Source organism: Vombatus ursinus, unplaced genomic scaffold, assembly GCF_900497805.2.
Source record: "Vombatus ursinus unplaced genomic scaffold, bare-nosed wombat genome assembly UNPS02015016.1, whole genome shotgun sequence".
NCBI classification, from domain to species: Eukaryota; Metazoa; Chordata; class Mammalia; order Diprotodontia; family Vombatidae; genus Vombatus; species Vombatus ursinus.
Window position 1 is genome coordinate 335,044 of NW_020954794.1, and position 19,795 is coordinate 354,838.

At 36.5% G+C, this 19,795-nt stretch overlaps 1 pseudogene; it reads right to left on the reverse strand.

Moving 5' to 3' along the window:
- Nucleotides 1-592: 592 nt before the first annotated feature.
- LOC114030831 lies at nt 593-18,754 on the reverse strand (annotated as a pseudogene).
- Nucleotides 18,755-19,795: the final 1,041 nt, after the last annotated feature.

The window sequence follows — 19,795 nt, forward strand, 5'->3', positions numbered from 1 at the left end:
GATTTGTATACCATATTTTAGGAAAGTCATTGATAAGCTTAAGGAGTCTGGAGGAAAGCAACATTACTGGTGAATGGTGTGTTAGTTCATGTTATAGGAGGATCAACTGAGGGTATTTTATTGGAAGAGTTGACTTCAAGTATATGATGGATTCTCACAGCAAGAAGGATTTGGCTTGTTCTCATGGGCCACGCAGAGTATAAGCAGGAAAAAGGGAGGGAAATTGCAAAGAGGCAACTTTAGGCTTGATATAAGGAAACACTTCCTAACAGCAGGCACTACCCAAAAGCAGGGCACACTCCTTCAGGAACCCAGTGGGCTCCTCTTCATTAAAGAACGAAGGCTGGGTGAGGATTCGTATGGTATATGGGGCAGTCTTGTTCAGATAAAATGTGGATGAGATGTTTTCTGAGGTCCTCTCTAACTCTAGAACTTTGTGATTTTGCATGATTTTTTCAAACCATCATTGCAGTATAATAAATGCACAGAATCCTTAGTATGAATTCTCTCAGGAACTGTGAGTTTTATTCATAAAGAATGTCATCAGTATTATCAGATAATTTGTAAATCCTTTAGCAAAAGGTTTCTGGGGAAAAAATTCTCTATAATAATAATTTTCTTATGTACAAAGGTCTGATTTAGCCTGAATGCTTTCTAACATTCATTATATTTAACAGGTTTCTCTTTTTAATATGAAGTGTCTTATGGTACTTTCATTTGAAAGTTTGCACACATTCATTACCTGGAATGTATTTTCAGTTATGAAAACTCTGATGTATACTAACTGTTGCCCGTATGATGCCTTCACAACATTCTGTAAGTTCAATGCACCTTTAGGAGCACTGAGTCATGTTCTTTAAGATTTCAATCATGTTTTCTACACTTATTACACTTAAAAGATTTCTCATGAGCCTTGAGTTTTCTTGTGTGTATTAAGGTTTGCCTTTCTGCAGAAGGTTTTCACACATTAATTTTACTTCTTAAGATTTCTTCCCAGTATGGCTTCACATTCATACTGTATGAGTCTCAAACCTAAAGCCTCTCCTGCATTCATTATATTTTTCTAGGTCTCTCTCCAGAATGAATTGCCTTGTGTGTTTCAAATCTAGAATTGGTACAGAAGGCTTTCCCACATTCGTTACATTTATAGGGTTTTTCTCCAGTATGCACTCTTTGATGTCTTGAGAGCTTTTGATTACTGCTAAAGGCTTTCCAACATGCATTACATTTATAAGGTTTTTCTCCAGTATGGATTCTTTGATGCTGAGTTAGGTAGCTATTACTGCTAAAGGCTTTTCCACATTTATTACATTTATAGGGTTTCTCTCCAGTATGAGTTCTTTGGTGTCGTGATAAATTTTGATTATTGTTAAATGCTTTCCCACACTCATTACATCTGTAGGGTTTCTCTCCAGTATGAATTACCTGATGTTGCATAAGGGATGAACTTTGCCTGAAGGCCTTCCCACATTCATTGCAATTATAGGGTTTCTCTCCAGTATGAATTTTCTGATGTTGCATAAGCGATGAACTTTGCCTGAAGGCTTTGCCACATTCCTTGCATTTATAGGGTTTCTCTCCAGTATGGATTCTTTGATGTTCAATGAGATAGCTGTTACTGTTGAAGGCTTTCCCACATGTATTACATTTATAGGGTTTCTCTCCAGTATGAATTCTTTGATGAAGAGTGAGCTTTTGCTGACTGCTAAAGACTTTTCCACATTCATTACATGTATAGGCCTTCCCTCCAGTATGGATTCGTTGATGTTGAATTAAGTAGCTATTACAGATGAAGGCTTTTCCACATTCACTACATTTGTAGGGTTTCTCTCCAGTATGAATTCTTTGATGTTGAATTAGGTAGCTATTACTGCTGAAGAATTTCCCACATTCATTACATTTATAGGGATTTTCTCCAGGATGGATTTTTTGATGCTGAATTAGGTTATTATTACTGATGAAGACTTTCCCACATTCATTACATTTATAGGGTTTCCCTCCAGGATGGATTCTTTGATGTAGAGTTAAGTAGCTATTACTACTGAATGCTTTTCCACATTCATTACATTTATAAGGTTTCCCTCCAATATGAATTCTTTGATGTCGTGATAGCTGTTGATTACTGATGAAGGCTTTCCCACATTCATTACATTCAAAAGGCTTCTCACCTGTATGAATCTTTTTATGTGTTTCAACATGTCCCATCTGCCTAAAAGTTTTTCCACATTCATTACAGCTGTAAGGCTTCTCTCCAGTATGGATTCTTTTATGTTGTGATAGTTGTTTATTACTAATGAAAGTCTTCCCACATTCATTACATTTATACAGTTTCTCACCTGTATGAATTCTCTGATGCTGAATTAAGTAGCTATTACTGCTGAAAGCTTTCTCACATTCATAACATTTATAGGGCTTCCCTCCAGCATGGATTCTTTGATGCTGAATTAGGTAGCTATTACTCATAAAGCCTTTCCCACACTGATTACATTTGAAGGGTTTCACTCCAGTATGAATTTTTTTATGCTGAATTAGGTAGCTATTACTGCTAAAGGCCTTCCCACATTCATTACATTTGAAGGGTTTCAATCCAATATGAATTTTTTGATGTTTGCTTAGGTAGTGTTTATTGCTGAAAGCTTTCCCACATTCATTACACCCAAATGGTCTTTCTTTAGTATGAATTAATTTATGTTTAATAAAGTGTGATTCCTGGCAGAAGGCTTTCCCACAATGATTACATTTATAGGGTACCTCAATAGTATGGATTTTTTTATGTTGGTCTAAGTAGTATTTGTTACTGAAGACTTTCAAACACATATTACATTCATAAGGCTTCTGTCTAGTATGAATCATCTTATGGGTTTTAAGGTGTTGTTTCTGCTTAAAGGCTTTGCCACATTCATTACATAAGTAGGATTTCTCTCCACTATGAATTTTCTTATGTTGAAAAAGGTTTATCCAGGAACTAAAGACTTTTTCACATTCTTTGCATTTATGGGGCTTCTCTCCAGTACGAGTTGTTTGATATGCAATTAAGTATTGTTTACTGTGGTCAGTTTTTCCATGTTCATTACATTCAAAAATTTTCTCCTCACCACTATAAACACTTTGAGGTTCAGGAACCTGTGATTTGATGCTGAAGTCTTTACCAACTTTATCATGTTTAGAGAGTTTTCCTTGAGGATATGTCCTATGGGAATTCATATGTTTTGAATGGTGAATGAATGGCTTCTTGAATTTCTTATGTTGAGATAGTTTCTCTCCTAAGCAGATTCTATTATGTTCACTTAGGTCTGAAAACAGATTGAAGCTCTTCCCAAGGTTGTCATATTCATGGACACATTTTTTTCCAGGAATCTTCTGTTGGGTAGTGAGGATTGATCCCAGACTGTATTTCAGTCCAAATGTATTATGTTCAGGAAGAAAATCTAAGAGGGAGCAAAAGGTGTCAATATTCAATGCTCAATGACAAAATTAAATGAATTAATACTAAGTTTTAGATGCTATCACATTCATGAAGAAGAATGAACATTACGCTGGTACAGGTAGAAGAACATTCCTAGAAAGGCAGTGAAGTCCAGATAGTAACAGAACTGAATTACAGAGGACTTCAGGAATGCCTTAATTATCAGAAAATGGAAAGAGGTTATTTCTAACAAATAGATTTCTTAAACTAAAGGGAATATCTAGGAAAAAATATTACTTATTTTTAGAAAATTATTAATCCCAAAATAGCAACATCAATTTAACAAGTGCAGATTGTACACAGCAAAGCTCATTTTCTTTAAGATGTATGAAGAAGTGCATGACTGATATAGAGAATAGGTGACTATATTTAGCAATCTACTTGACAACATCTTAGAAGATATCTTTCCAGACAAAGAATACCTCTTTTTCTGAGGCTGTAGGGAAATATGAGGACAAAAAGATCAGGAGAATATAAGATGAGGAAGTACTTAAAGAGGGACAACCACAATCCTTCTCCAGAGCCTTGGGGGTCTTTTACAATCAGGTCCACTCTAACATTCCAAAGGGAATGCATCCTTACTGACTAGCAGTGGTACAGCCTGCAATCATCTATAACCATCTGCCTGGTTTTAATTCACTCACCCACATAAATGCTTTTTAGGACTTCTTCCATTGGTAGCCATGGGACTTCTCTTCTCTCCAACTGAGAAATCAGAAGTGGTTTGGAATCTGGAAGTCCTTGCTCATCAGGAAACATTTGGAAAGATGCTGAGAACAGAGGGATATTTAAGAATTCAATCTTAATCTCTTTCTCCTTAGGAAAATAGAGAGCAGTCTAGAAAGGATCTCATAAGGATGCTATATATTATGGTTCAATCACATCAAATATGGAAGATAACTGACAGGTCTGACTTAGGTTCAAACACAATTAGTTTATTTCTGCACATTCCCTACAAAGACTATATATAGAAATCTTCCATGTCTCCAAAGAGCTATTGGAATAGGAACTTGAGTACAGAAGTTTTTGTCTTTTCTAAGCACAAAGTAGACAAAATATAGCTTCAAAAGCAGCATTATAAAGCTGCTGATTTCCAGTTGTAAAAAGTCAAGGCCTTTCCTCCGGAGAGGGAACAGGAACATATCACTTCTTCAAACCAAAGGATAAAGAGGCCTTTCTATATTACATGTATTCATGAGAAGGCTCTAAACACCAAGTCAGAACTCAGCAAATCACTTGAGACATTCCATGACCTTTATGAAATGAGAATGTAATGCCCTTCTAATAGTCAGATAATTCATGAGAGAAAAGCTATCCTTACCAAGGGAGACAAAGTTCTCATAGTTTTCAAGCATCACATTCCAGAAAAGGTCCTTCTCAGCAGGATCCAACAGGCACCATTCCTCTTGGGTGAAGTCTACAACCACATCTTGCAGTGTTAACAATTTCTGAAATAGTCAAAAACATTTCCATGCATTCATGGACCATTCTTCATATGAAACATGAGGAAGCCATGAAATTGGTTGCACCCATAGTGAGTAGTTCCCATAGAATCAAGGAATTGGAACATTCCATGTCAAGTATTCCTTGAGAATTTATTTACTATCTTCCCCACTTTATACTAGACTTCGTAAATTATAAATAATTTTAATTTATTGCTCAAAGTCAACCTTAAAAATCATTCTGGGGGCAGCTAGGTGGCACAGTGGATAGAGCACCGGCCCTGAAGTCAGGAGGACATGAGTTCAAATCCGGCCTCAGACCAAACACTTGACACTTACTAGCTGTGTGACCCTGGGCAAGTCACTTAACCCCAATTGCCTCACAAAAAAAAAGAAAAAAGAAAAATAAATCATTCTGCTCAATAAAGTCGAAGTAAAACATTCAAGTTATTTTTAAATTATTTTTGTTCAATTAACAAGCATTTATTTCCTATCCCCACCTCTCTCACCATTGAAGAAGAAAAAAGAAAAACAAAACCCACTGAAAAATATGCACAGTCAAGCAAAATAAATTCCCACAATAGCCATGTCTGATGCTATTATAACCATATCCCAGCTTCTAACTCTCATAGGAAATTTCTATTATCAGGGTAAGCAAATAGTAGAAGTTTGCCATTGCAATACTGGATTTATTAGTTACTAGATTAATACTAAGGCATCTGAATTACTGTAATAAGCTGCAAGTGGGAAAGATCTTGCTGTTTTGACCTCAATTTATAGTCATTCCATGGTCTAAGCAAGAGTTAAATCAGTGCTTGAGCTTGTCATATGTATAAGATTCAGTTCCTGTAGTATCTCATTCTTTTAGAATGATATGAGTATAATTAGACAAAGCTAGCGAAGCCCGTGAAACAGATGTAAATCTCTTAAGTCGTGAAGTTAAAGTCATGAACCTCTTTTGTTTATGTTTTAAGGAATAGGATTTCAGTACAGTCAGTTATATTAGTGGAGAGTAGTAACTTATGAGCTATCTTGTATTATCTTAAAGGGAAATATGATTTTACTCTTCTTTGTTATTTAATCTGGGATTATAACTTATGTGTGGAGCAAGGGTGAGGAACCTGTAGCCTCAAGGCTGCATGTGGCCCTGTGATTGAATCCAAACTTCACAGAACAAATACTCACACTTAAGGACCTACAGGACCATGTGGGGCCTAGAGGCCACAGGTTCCCCACCCCTCATGTAAAGCATGCCCCGAAATACATGCAAACTACTTAAGAGTCACTTTAAAGATATTCTCATTGCTTAAAGAGATTCTGAGAGCAGTATCTATGTTCATGTCCATTTGAACATGGTTATTAACTAAACATGTTTTACTATAGACAATTTTTCACATTAGTTGTTCTCTTTATACAATTTGAGATTATTATATTTACACATCCTATCCCTAGTCTTTTGTTATTTGTTATTAAGCATCTTAAAGCAAAATCATTTGTGTAATGTTGAACCTAGGGATAAAAAAGCATATACTTACCATGAGCATTACTTACATCAAAATAAATGGTTATTTTTCAAGATGAATCTCTTACTGTTACCATTGTGAGATTATAGTCAATACTTGTTATCAAGGAAATGTGATCCTTGAGAGCTAAATCCACCAAAAGTTATGATTATTGGAACTTGTTATTTTAGACCTTATGGGACTATAACTAATATTCTGAGTCTGTTTCCAGGTATGATTATCAAGGAGTGCTGTTAAGCCAATGATCCATGATATGAGCAACCCTATGGGTTTGACGTCCATGAACTACAGGTGGAGTTCTCATAGGAAAGGTTGGGGGCATGGGCTCTTGGCATGGGCCAAGATCGGATTCTCCTAACTCAATTTCACCACTATGAAATTTCTTCTTGAATAGAAAATATCCCATCTGGCTGGCTTTAATCCTGTCTCAATGCAATTGGCTATCTATATAACTTTCACCTGGAATTGACATGAAGTTAGGGAAGCATTATTCCCTTACTGTGTAACTATGTTCCTGATTCTTCTTTTATGGAAAATTTCTATAATCATGTTAGATGATCAGTATAAATGCAACTAAGAAATTTTTTTAAGGTTAAAGCTGGACTACATCTGAGTTACTATAGTGAGATGCAGGTATAAAATTTGAGCTATTTGGCCAAGAATTTTAGTTCTTTCTATATTCTGAACAACTAAGTAAATAAGTATTTAGCCTTGTCATCTGCTGTTATTAATTATATATTCAGGTATAAGATAAGGTTCTTTAATTTCTCATAATAGTATGGGGACAATTAGGCAAATTATGTGAAGACTTGTGAAACCAGTATATAATTCTGTTATTTGTGAAGTTAATGTTGTAACTGACTCAGTTCTAAATTAATGAATAGCAGCACAATTAGTTATCTCAAATGAAAAATGGCTTTTGGTCTATCTTATAAATGATTTAAACAGAGATCCACTTTTACTAGGGGTTATTCATTTGAACATGGATAGAAGTTGAAAATGTTTTATTATAAACAACTTGCTTGATATGCACTATTTTGATATTAATTATTCAATGTATTCATATATCCCATCCTGGAATCTTTTGTTACAATTGAAGTTAATCTGGCAACTTTTAAATGAATTCATTTTTATATTAGAGTTCATCTTCTTATACAAAGTATTCTTTTATTAATTCCTTAGCAGAATCTTATCCTTCTAAAGGGGGAATGAATAATGCCAAGTATAAAAATTGGGTTCTAATTTTCAGTTTGTATTTGAGTTTCTTAGATGTATCAACATGACACTGACTAACATAAAAATATAAATTCTGGTCTAAAGGGTTCCAAATTTTATTTTCTAATAGAGACATAAAGTATAAGCTAACTTTCACTATTTTACCTGGTTATTGGCAAAGTAAATTTAAATTTGTGTTAGGAATAATTTTGAAGATTTTTTTTTAACAAGAGAGGAAGATCTCTACAAGTAACCCAAATCACAGAAGCCAATCAGCTGGAAACTGCTCTGAGACCACACCTAAACCAGAGGGCTACATCAGATGTTTCCAGACTATCAGATGACTGTATGAGATGAGACTTCTATGAAATGGACAATTTTATTTTCTTATTGTTTACTTTTCTTTTTGTGCCTCTTATGTGTAATGTCCACTTTTTAAAGGGGATTGGCCCCTTTAATTTTATCAAATCAGCGATTGATCTTTCCCTTTCCCCCTCACATTCTTTCCCCTCATAAGCTCCATAGTTTGAAACCCTTGATGAAGTGCTTGTCATATCAGTTAGTGATTCATTGAAGAGACTGTGTCTACCAACAGAATCAAATGAGGGAATGAGAGAAGTAATTGTTAATAACCAATGATTTGAGAAGTCCAGAGTTTTCCCCCTTTTTCTAACGTCCTCATTTCAAGGCTTAGCCTCTACAGGACAGGGCTCATGATAGTATATAGGATTAACATTCTCCTCAATTTAGGTATTGCTACTCCACCCAACCTTACAAGGAATTTAATCTAAGGTGAAACTCCAGTCCATTGTCTTCTACTCTGGCTTGGGCTGGGGATATAGATCCTTTGTCTAGATTTCCCAGAGGGTGATTTGGAAGTAAATGTCATGATCAAAATTACATCCCCCTCAACCCCTCATTAGAATAGGTCCACATCTCATTATAATATTCATTCTCTTTCATTAATTGTTAACCAATCAGAGTTGATTTCCACGCTCAAGAATACCCACTCTTCCAAGAATTTATAAAGTGTGAGCCCACTGCCATGATTCATCTTTGGTCCAACAGAGATGGCCAAATGACCATCCCTTTTATAAATAATAGTCTAGCATTATTAATAGAATGATTGATTACCTAGAAACTATGTCTCTCGAACTTTTTAAATGTCACACATGACTATGAAGATAGGGTCAACCATTTTCCCAATGCTTTCAATATTATGTTGTCTTCACCATGGAGCTCATCTTTGTGTTTTATCTTGAATGTATTTTTATGCAGTCTGACAACACTTTAATACTTTCATCACAAAAAGGTGGAATATAGAAGACCTGAAAGTTATGTTTCCAGATTTGAGAGCTAAAGATTTGATTTCATGTGAAAAACAGCTTTCACCAAAGACACACACACAGGGATGTATTGGGGCTGTTAAGTAAATTTTTTTTTTGGTGCCCTCTTATTACTTTGGGCAAAAAACCAAGCAAACAAAAACATACCTTGTGATGCTCCTGATTCACTCTATAGTTATACACTCCTTTTCTAATCCCTCAAAGATCTTGTTTTTTTTTTTTTTTTCATTTCTTTAAGACTCACTTTGTAGTGTCTCTATATAGATAGGTACTGGGTGTGCTACAGCATATTCACTCCTAGATAGTTTATGCATTTTGTAGTTATTTTGGATGGGACTTCCCTTTTTACTATTACCTCCTGAACTTTGTAATAACTATATTAAAATGGTATTGCCTTTTGTGGGTGGGTTTATTTTCTAACAATTCTGTAAAGTACTTTCCCTAAAATGCAGATCTGATCATGTCACTTCCCCCCACATCCTCCCCTCAATAAACTCCAGTGGTTCCTTTCACTTTCAGGAATTAATACAATATGCTCAGTTTGGCCTTCAAAGCCCTTCATAACCCAGCCACCTCCTACCTTTCCAGTTTTCTTATGCTTTTCTCCCTGACATGTATTCCATGATCCAGTGACAGTAGCCTCCTGACTGTTCTGCAAACAAGACACGCCATCCCATCTCTGGGCATTTTCTCTGGCTGCCCCCCATGTTTGGAATGCTTTCTCTCCTTGCTCCAACTACTGACTTCTCTGATTTCCTTTAATAAGTCCCAACTAAGATTCTACCTTCTACCGGAAGCCTTCCTCAGCCCTTCTTGATTCTAGTGCTTTCCATTTTAATTATCTCCTATTTATCCTATAATATAGCTTGTTTGTACACACATATTTGTTTATTGTCATCCTCCCCCCTCCCCCACACCAGATTGTGAGCTCCTTGAGACCAGAGACTTCATCTTTTGCCTCTTTTTGTTCACCTAGCACAATACCTGGCACATAATAGGTACTTAATATTTATTAATTGTTTGAATGAGACACATCACTTTTCTGTACCTCGGATAACTCATATATCATATTTGTCCACATGATTCTTAAGACACATTCCAACCTTAAACATGATTCCAGAGGATTAATGATAAAGAATGCTACCCATCTCCTCAGAGAGAGAGAGGTGAAGGACTAAATATGGAAAGTGAGACACAAATTGTTGAACCTGGACAATACAGTTATTTGTTTTGCTTGACTATGCATGTTTCTTACAAGACTTGTTTTTCTTTTTCTACAGTATGGGGAGGGGGAACAGAAGGTGAAAGTGGGAGGGAGAGAAAAGATTTTTGCTGATTGAAAAAAACCGAAAAAATTGTTTCAATTTTTAAATTCAAATTGTTTCAATATTGAATTCAAAAATTCAATTGTTGATTAAAAAAAAAAATAAGTTTTAAAAAGATATGAACTTTAGGAGCCCTGCATCAGACATAAGAAGAAGCAAAGTCTTCTAAGAAACAACAATTGATGTTTAAATCCCTGAGTATGATTTGTTGGAAGAAGAAGGAGTTCAAGTGAATGAAATGTGTCCAAACTTTTAGGAATGAAACTACTTCTCAGGAGGGACAGAACAAAATAACTTACGTGGGACAAGGCTGTTAGGCACCCAGAAGTCATTCTCTTTGCCACCTGGATTCTCACTTTTTGGTCAAAGTCTTGAGAAGAGAAAACTGGGGAAGGAGAAATATGTTAAGCAGAAAATCAATCTTACCTTGCATTTCCTAAACTCACCAAGACAGAAATGTGAGCACCCAACCTGGGCATCAGTTCCATGGTCCTCTACAGAAACAGAACTCAAACCTAACAAAGAACAAACCTACCTTCACCTAAAATCAAAGAGAAGAGCCACAGACATTAGTGCCCAAGACCTGGCCTCGAAGCCATCACTTCTAGCAAGTTCCAAGGGACAGGGCTCCAGGAAAGGAAATTAGTTGACATGAGTTAAATTCATAGAAATCACTTCTACATTCTGCATGGATACTGAGTATGCAAACCAAGCTCTCTATGGCTCGACCACCCTTTACTGAATTAAGAAAAATATTTCCATTCCCCTCTATTCCTTACAGGATGTGCTTTGGATAAAACTTTGTGACACTAATGCACTGTTGGTGGAGTCACAAACTGTTTGATCATTCTGGAGGACAATTTGGAACTATGCCCAAAAGGCTATACAACCTTTTGACTCAGCAATATCACTACTAGGTCTATATCCTACAGAGATCAAAGAAAAGGAAAAAGGACTTATCTGTACAGAATAATGATGGCAGCTCTTTTTATGATGACAAAGAATTGGAAATTGAGGTAATTCTGATCAATTGGGAAATAGCTGAAGAAGTTGTGGTAAATGATTGATAGAATAATATTATGCGCAGTAGTAGCAATATTGTAACAATGATCAACCTTGAAAGACATAACTACTCTGATCAAGACAATGATCCGAGGCAATTCCAAAGGAGCCATGATAAAAAATACTATCTACCTCCAGAGAAAGAACTGATGAGTTCTAAGTGCAGATTGAAGCAAACGTTTTTCACTTTCTTTATTTTTGTTTTTTTTTCTGTGTTGTTGTCTTTTGCAACATACTAATATGGAAATGTGTTTTCATGACTTCACATGTATAATTGATATCACATTGCTTGCCTTCTCAAGGGATAGGGAAGGAGCAGGAGGGAGGGAGAGAATTTGAAACTCACAATTTTTTTAAAATGAATATTAACATTAAATGAATAATTAACATTTTAAATGAATGTTAACATTGGGACATACTTAATGAAATAAATAAAAATATATTTATATCAGAAAATAAAAAAGAAAATTATGTGACAGGACAGGAAAATAAATAACAAATATGCCTAATAGAGCATTGACATCCCTCCCCCCCTCCCCACACACACATACATATACTTTTCAACTTCCTTTTGTGTGATGTCTTCCTCCATTAAGGTGGAAGTTGCTTGAGGGCAGGAGCTATCTTTCTTCCTTTCTTTCTTTCTTTCTTTTAATTTATATCCCCAGAGTTTAGCACAGTGCCAGGTCCACAGTAGGTACTTAATAAATGTTTATTGATTGACTGAAGTATGAGGATAATAGGAAGGTACCATGCTACCTTTCAAAATTTCAAATCACAAAGCCCAAAGGTACTGAAATATTTTAAAATTGGGAATGCTGAGATACCTACTGCCTGTGATCTGTGAAAGACTGTGGGATATCACTGATAAAATTCTGGTTTCTAAAATGCACAGAGAACTGACACAAATGCATGATACCAAAAACTGTGCCATAACAGATCGGTGGTCTAAGGAGATCAACAAGCTGTTTTCAAAAGAATTACAAACCTCAAATGGCCACCTAAAACAAGGTCAAAATTATAAAAAAAAAAAAAGAAAAAAAAACACACCATATAAACTGGCAAAGATAACAAGACATGGGAATAATAATATTAGGTAGCATTTGCATATCACTTTAAGGTCTGCAGAATATTTAACATATATTATTTATGATGGGGCAGCTATTAAGTAGCCTAACTATTGTGAATTTCAATTTAGAATTATGTAACAAAAGTGACTCTGTGACTCAATGATCACATTACTTGGCAGAAAATCCAGCAGTAGATGACTCAGAAATTCAAATAGAGACAAAGGTCCAATATATAAAAAAAAATGACACACAGGACAGATTCAAAGTGATCTACCAAGACTTGTAGGAAATGGAAAGTAAAATGAGCAAAACCATAAGAATAAATTATGTGACTACAGTAATATAAAGGAAAATAACTTACAAGACTTCAATTTCATATAAATGACTATTTTTTATCTTCTAGAACTGCCTCTATTACACCTTTTGCTAAAACAGTACACACTACACATTCCTGTGAAAAGTATGAAGAAATCACAACTATATATAGCCATACGGAAAAAATACTCTATATCACTATTGATTAGAGAAATGCAAATTAAAAAAACTTTGAAACATCATTTTACACCTATTAGACTGGCTAACATGATAGAAGGGGAAAATGACAAATATTGGAGAGCATGTGAAAAACTGGGACACTAATTCACTGTTGGTGGAACTGTGAACTGATCCAACCATTTTGGAGACCATTATAGAATTATGCCAAATGAGTTATTAAACTATCTACACCCTTTGACCCAGCAATATCACTATTCGGTCTGTTTCCCAAGGTGATTAGGGGAAAGAATGTTTACGTTCTAAAATATTTATAGCAGCTCTCTTTGTGGTAGCAAAAAAAACTGTAAATTGAGGAGATGCCTGCCAATTAGAGAATGGTTAAATAAATTGTGATATATGATTGTGATTGAATACTAGTCTGTGCTATAAGAAATGATGAGCTGATTTATTTTAGAAAAACACGGAAAGATTTGCATGAAATAATGAAGAGTGAAATGAGTAGAACAAAGAGAATGTCATACACAGTAATGGCAATATTATTCTAAGAACAACTTTTAACAACTAAGCCATTTTGAGCATTATAAATATTCAACTTAACTACAAAGGACCTATTGAAGGAAGATACTATCCACATCCAGAAAAAGAATTCATAAAGAGAAGTATGTATATTATGGTTTTACATATATATACATGTGTGTCTAATGGTAGCCTTCTCTAGGGTAGGGTAGGAAGGGAGGGAGAAAAAAAAGTAAAAAATGCACAGGAGAGAACAAGAGAAAACTTAGAAGGAAACAGAGAAAAGCAGGGTAACTTTGAAAATGAAGTGTAGTATTAATTACATAGTTTTTCATAAAAGTAAACTGTGTGAAATGGAAATTCATGGCTTTATATTGAATCCTCCTTTTATGTTGTGCTGTGTATATGGAAGTGTTCTGTCTTTTTGTATTTAAGTTCAAAATGAATAAAAAAATTTTTAAGTACAAGATATGCGCCCCTTCTAATTTTTTCAATGGTAAGATCATCAACATTCAGGCCACATTCCAATTTTGAATTTACTATGGAATATAGTGTATTATGTTGGTCCAAATATATGCCTTCTTTCCAGTTGTCCCATAAGTTCTTGCCAAATAATAAGTTCTTTCCCAAGTCATTTAGAACTTAATAAGTTCAATTATGTCTGATTCTTCTGCATCTAGCTTGTTCCAGTGAGGTACAGAATGAAGCATACATTTTTCAGACATAGCCTATGTGTTGATTTGTTTTACTTGATAATACTAATTTGTTAAAGGGTAGAGATTACATTGGGAGGGAGCAGCTGGTCAGTAGTGACAGATACAAAAAAAGAAAGAAGCATCAATTAAATATTTTTTGAGATACACAGATGAGAGAATGAAGTTTATATGTGGACACAAATAAGCAGGGCAGCTTTGCTATTACCATCCTAAATTTAATAGTCAGAAAAATAATAATAAAAATAATAAAAACTATTCCTAACAATTTCAGAACTTCTTTACAATCTCCTTTCTTGTTCTTTATGTAGTGAAATGTTTGTGTTTATTGGTGTTTAAGTTCATAATGAAAAAGAAAATTTAATTTAAAATAGAAAATTATACATATATGTTATGTACCCACATATACATAAAACACAAAATGAAAGGATAATGCTATTTCTTTTCAAGGACCTGAGGAATATTAATAGTTGCCATTTATATAGAGATTTAAGGATTACAAAGTATTCTGCACACATTACTTAATCTGGTCTTCCAAACAACTCCATGATACAGGTGCCATGACAAATGAGTAAACTGAAGCTGTTTAACAAAGATTAATATATAATACAATAACAAATTATATATTATAGTATATAGTATATAATATATATAGTATGTAATATATAAAAATTACATCTTTATTTACATATAATTGGTTTCCTATGAATTTTGTTTTATACATTTTAAAACCCAGTTGTGAGAGTCCATAGACTTCATCAGACTAACCAAGGTATCCAAGAGCCTAAAAGGGGTTAGGAACTCTGGCCAAAGAAAAGGTCTTCAGGATTGTACCTGACATATATTGACTTATACTGCCAGAAGTCACACAGCCAGTAAACATCTGAAAAAAGATTTCAACTCAGGGCTTCCTGATTTTCAAATTTTTATCTCTATCCACTAACCCAGTTTGAAAGAAGTTGGCAATAAAAGAGAAAAGAACTGAAAAGAAAGACTAAATAATTAATGGTAGAGAGAACCCTAGTAATCATCTCAGTCAATCCCCTTATTTTAGAGGATGTAACTTAAAAACCTTAAGTGATCTTTTCATAAAGCACAGGCCTGACCAGGTCACATCCCTCCTCAACTGAACTCCAAAGCTTCCCTATCAACTTTGGGACCAAATATAATTCCTATGTCTGGCTTCTAAAGTCCTCTTTAAACCTAACCTCAAACTACCCTTCCAACCAATGCTACCCCAAACTCCCTTTCCTATACTCTATGGTCCAGCCAACTGGCCTTGCTCCTCACCCATATTCATCTCATCTTTGCGTTATCCACACCTAGGATATATTTTTAGCTTAAAAGGGCCAACGTCTCCCACTGAACCTTGGGCAATCTCCAGTCATCCTGATCGACATCTGGCCACTGGACCCAGATGGCTCTGGAGAAGAAAGTGAGGCTGGTGACTTTGCAGGGCCTTCCCTCACTCAAATCAAAGTCAATTGCAAGTTATGTCATCATTTCCCCGATGTCATGGTCGTCTTCTAGAACGAAGGACAAACCACAATATTCCAGTCTCATCTTTGCTTCTTAGAACTCCTTGTTTCCTTTAAAACTGAACTCTAACGCCACCATCTACATGAAGTCTTTATTGATATCTCCTAGTTGCTCATGTCCACAATAAAAAATTACCTTGTATTTATCTTGAATATATTTGTGTGTGTTTATGTGTATAGCATGTCACAACATATGTAAATGTTCTGTCACTGAAAGAAAGCTCCTTGAAGGTAGGGACTGTGTCATTTTTATCTGTATATCTCTAGATCTGGTACATAGTAGGTACTCAATAAATGTTAGTTAACACATGAAGAAGACAGTTAAGTAACAGAACCAGGATTCAGACCAGGTCTTCTTAAACCAAATATGATCCTCTTTCCACTGGGCCATGATGATGAGGATGAAAAGCAGGGCTGTGCTTGTAAATGTTTAACAGCCAGGCTTCTGAAAAAAAAATAATCTATTTACATGCATAAATTTATTATAAATTTTACGGATATAAAGTATGCATGTCACATAATTTTCAAAAAATAATGGCTCATATAATATTCTTTGTTATAAATTCCATATAGCTATTTGTTTCTCAGGGAATATTTTCATTGATTTTTGCCAGTCCCTGAATCAGAAGTCAACCTATGTTTGAAACCATGAATGACAAATGTAGTTGAGCACCAATCCTTTTGTTGTTAACTCTTTCCCCAAACTTACTGTCATATCCAATATGTGATGTTAAACAATTTTCCACCCTCATACACATTATATTCATTAAATTGAAACCTCTATCCTCTTTAGTGCTATATTTTTAGTTTTCTGCATAGTGGCAGAGATCAGAACATTGTTTGTTTCTACATTACAAACAAAATTCTGAAAATCTTTCAAATCAATTTCATATTTTAAAATTTCACTTCCATGATATATTTTTTTTTTCACCAGTTATCTGAAGTGAGTTGTTCCTAAGACCGAGTAGATGGGGGCAGCTAGGTGGCACAGTGTATAGAGCATCTGCCGTAGAGTAAGGAGAACCTGAATTCAATTCCGGCTTCAGATACTTACTAGCTGTGTGACCCTAGGAAAGTCACTTAAACCCAATTGCCTCCAAAAACAAAAAATAAAATAAAACAAAGACCAAGTAGATGGTTCTAATGAATCAGGATAATTAAAAATGCTTTCATCCTTTCTGTCCTCTTCCCCCCCCCCCAAAAAAAAGAAGTTGAGTGTTGAATTACATTTTTTCTAGTAACATATTCCTAGGAAAAGTATTAAATTTATTTTTTTATTAAATAAAATGTAAAATGTGCCTGACAGATCTTCAATTTGAGATTTGTGCTTTCCAGTAAAAACAAACAAAAGAACCTCTAAATTTTCCAAAGCTCTTATTATGTTTAATTTTTGCTCTTGCTGAATGAATCTTGATTGCAGTGCAATTGAAAATAATGAAAAATCTTTTAAGACTGTCAATCATTACAGAAAAGACTTGCAAGAAATTAATGTTACCTAATCACTTTGCCAAACTAGAATAAGGAGAAAAATGCATATATAATGCAGAATGTGTGTGCCATAGAGCAGTAGCTGCTCATAAACTACATGCCATCCATCCTTGTCCTGGTACTGGACCAATTTTAATCATTTCAACATCAAGTTCTTTAGCTCAGTTTGGTTTTTATTAGATTGGTGATAGAATAAATTATATCCAGAAATATTTTAAATAATTAGCTTGTCTTAGTTCAGATAATGATTGTCAAATAATAATTGCACGCCATTTTAAGAGCCTAAAAATCACTTAAACAACATTGTAGCTACTCCAGACTTTCTTTCCAGCATTGTTTTAGCACCATCAGAACAAAAAGGAATTGGGTTCATCTTCGATTCATTATTAAAGCTACAACCATTAAATTAAATTATTAGACAGTAACATATTCAAAGTACACGTTACTGTAGCAACCTCACTTGTTAGGAGCTGACTGAATTCAGAATCGGTGGTGTTTCACACGGGTTCACAGAATTCCTGAAAATTTAAAATTGGTTTCTTGGGAGCCGGTACACCCTATCAGGAAGGCACTAAATCAAGGGTTCTTAATCTGGGGTCCATGGATCCGCCCCCAAGGGGCCTAGAGATCGATTTCAGGGGGTCTAGCACTTTGGATGGAAAAAATGTCTACTAAAATGCAATTGGTTTCCGATGTATTTTTGTTTGATGTATTTTTAAAAACATGATTCTCAAAAGGGTCATCAGACTGCCCAAGGGATCCAGGACACAAAACGGGGCTGGGACCCCTGGCCAAAGGCAAGGTCTGCAGGACCCTCGCTGACACACAGTCACTAAAGCCTTCACACACACGATCTCCTCAGAACAACCAGGGAGGTCAGAGGTCTTGGTGGAGAACGAGGTTCGGGGCACCCGAGCCTCGGACCCGGCTGGTCCTGACCCCGAGGGAGGAGTCCCGGCTCCTGGGCTCTCGTTCCGACCCCAGCACCTGCCACACGTGCGACCCGGGAGACTCACCTCCGACGCATGTGGCGGCCGGAGCCCGGCTCGCCTCCCCCATCCCTTCCCGGGTGGGAGGTCCCGCTGCGGGACCCAGTGCGGCCCCCACCCCCACCTCAGACAGCCCTAGCCCCTCTTCAGTCCCGCACTGCCCCGCCCCCACATCCTGCGCGGTCCCCGCCCCCTCTACCGCCACCAAGTCCTTCCCCCCACCTCCCCAGCCCTGGAGGGGTAGAAAGAGGGGTGCCCAGCCAGTCTTTGTCCAGGTGGACAAGAGCCTTGGGGAGGGGAAGAGAGGAGGAACGAGAAGGGGAGAAGGAAGAGAGGAGGAGCAGGCAGATACGCGCGCTTGCACACCCACGGTCATGCTCACACTCACTCACAATCACTCACCAGCTGCAAAAAAAAATGACAGGCAAGCATTCCTACAGTCCTGGAACTGCGCCTGCGCATTTTCCAGGAACGAACTCTGATTCCCAGAATCCATCGGGAAGATGCGCATCCGGTCTCCCGCGGGGTGGATTCTGGGAAATCAGAGTCTAGTCCCATGAACCCATCGCAGTCCGCAGCCTTCTGGGAATTGTAGTCCAGCAGCTATATATGCGCCAGGCCTCTTACAGAAGTGCCAGTCAACCGAAAGGCATTTATTCAGTGCCTACTATGTACCAGTCTCCGTACTAAGGCATACAAAGAGAAAAAATTAATTGTCCCTGTACTCAGGGACTTTACCTCCCACAGGGGGAGACGTGCCTATAAAAGTGGTTACAACATGTATAACTAAAAGAAACACCACGAGCAATTCAATCACTATCTGTGATTCTGGGGAATAGGGATGCTGCAAGTCGCCCACCTCCTGAGAAAGGTGACAGCCCCAGTGTAGAACGAGGCATATTTCTTTGGACAGAGCCGGCCAATCGGAGAATCTGTTTTACTCAACGATGCATATTTGTTACAAGGATTTTGTTTTTCTCCCCCGCCCCAGCCCTCCTGGTGGAATGGAGAGCAACCAGTGCTAAGGCAGGGACACGGAAAATAGAATGTGCTAGGTGAGAAAGAGCATGAAGGCTGTTTGTGTGGCCCCCCAGGAAAGTGCAGAGGAATAACCTCGAATATACCTAAAAAGTCATCCATGCCCAGGTCTGTCTTGTAGCACATCTTTATGCTTAACCTCCCGCAAAGAATGATACTGACCTGACCCGGTCAATTTCAATTATCCATTTTTCAATTAACCAATCCACAGAGGTCTCAGAGTTTCTCCTTCCCTAAAACTCTTTAGACTATCTGCAGACTGGTAATGAAGTTGAATGGTAAATACTTTGGCCACATACTTGGAGCACAGGACTTACTGGAAAAGACCCTGATGCTGGGAAATATTAAAGTCAAAAGAAGAAGGGGATGACAAAGGATGGGATGGATAGATAGTATCATGGAAGTGACGCATGCTCTTGGACGGACTTCAGAAGATTGTGCAGGGTAGGTTTAATATTAGGAAAACTATAAACATAATCGGCCACATTGATAACAAGAACAACAAAAATTATGTTATCAACACAGAAAAAGCTTTTGATAAAATACAACACTCATTTCTGTTAACAAAA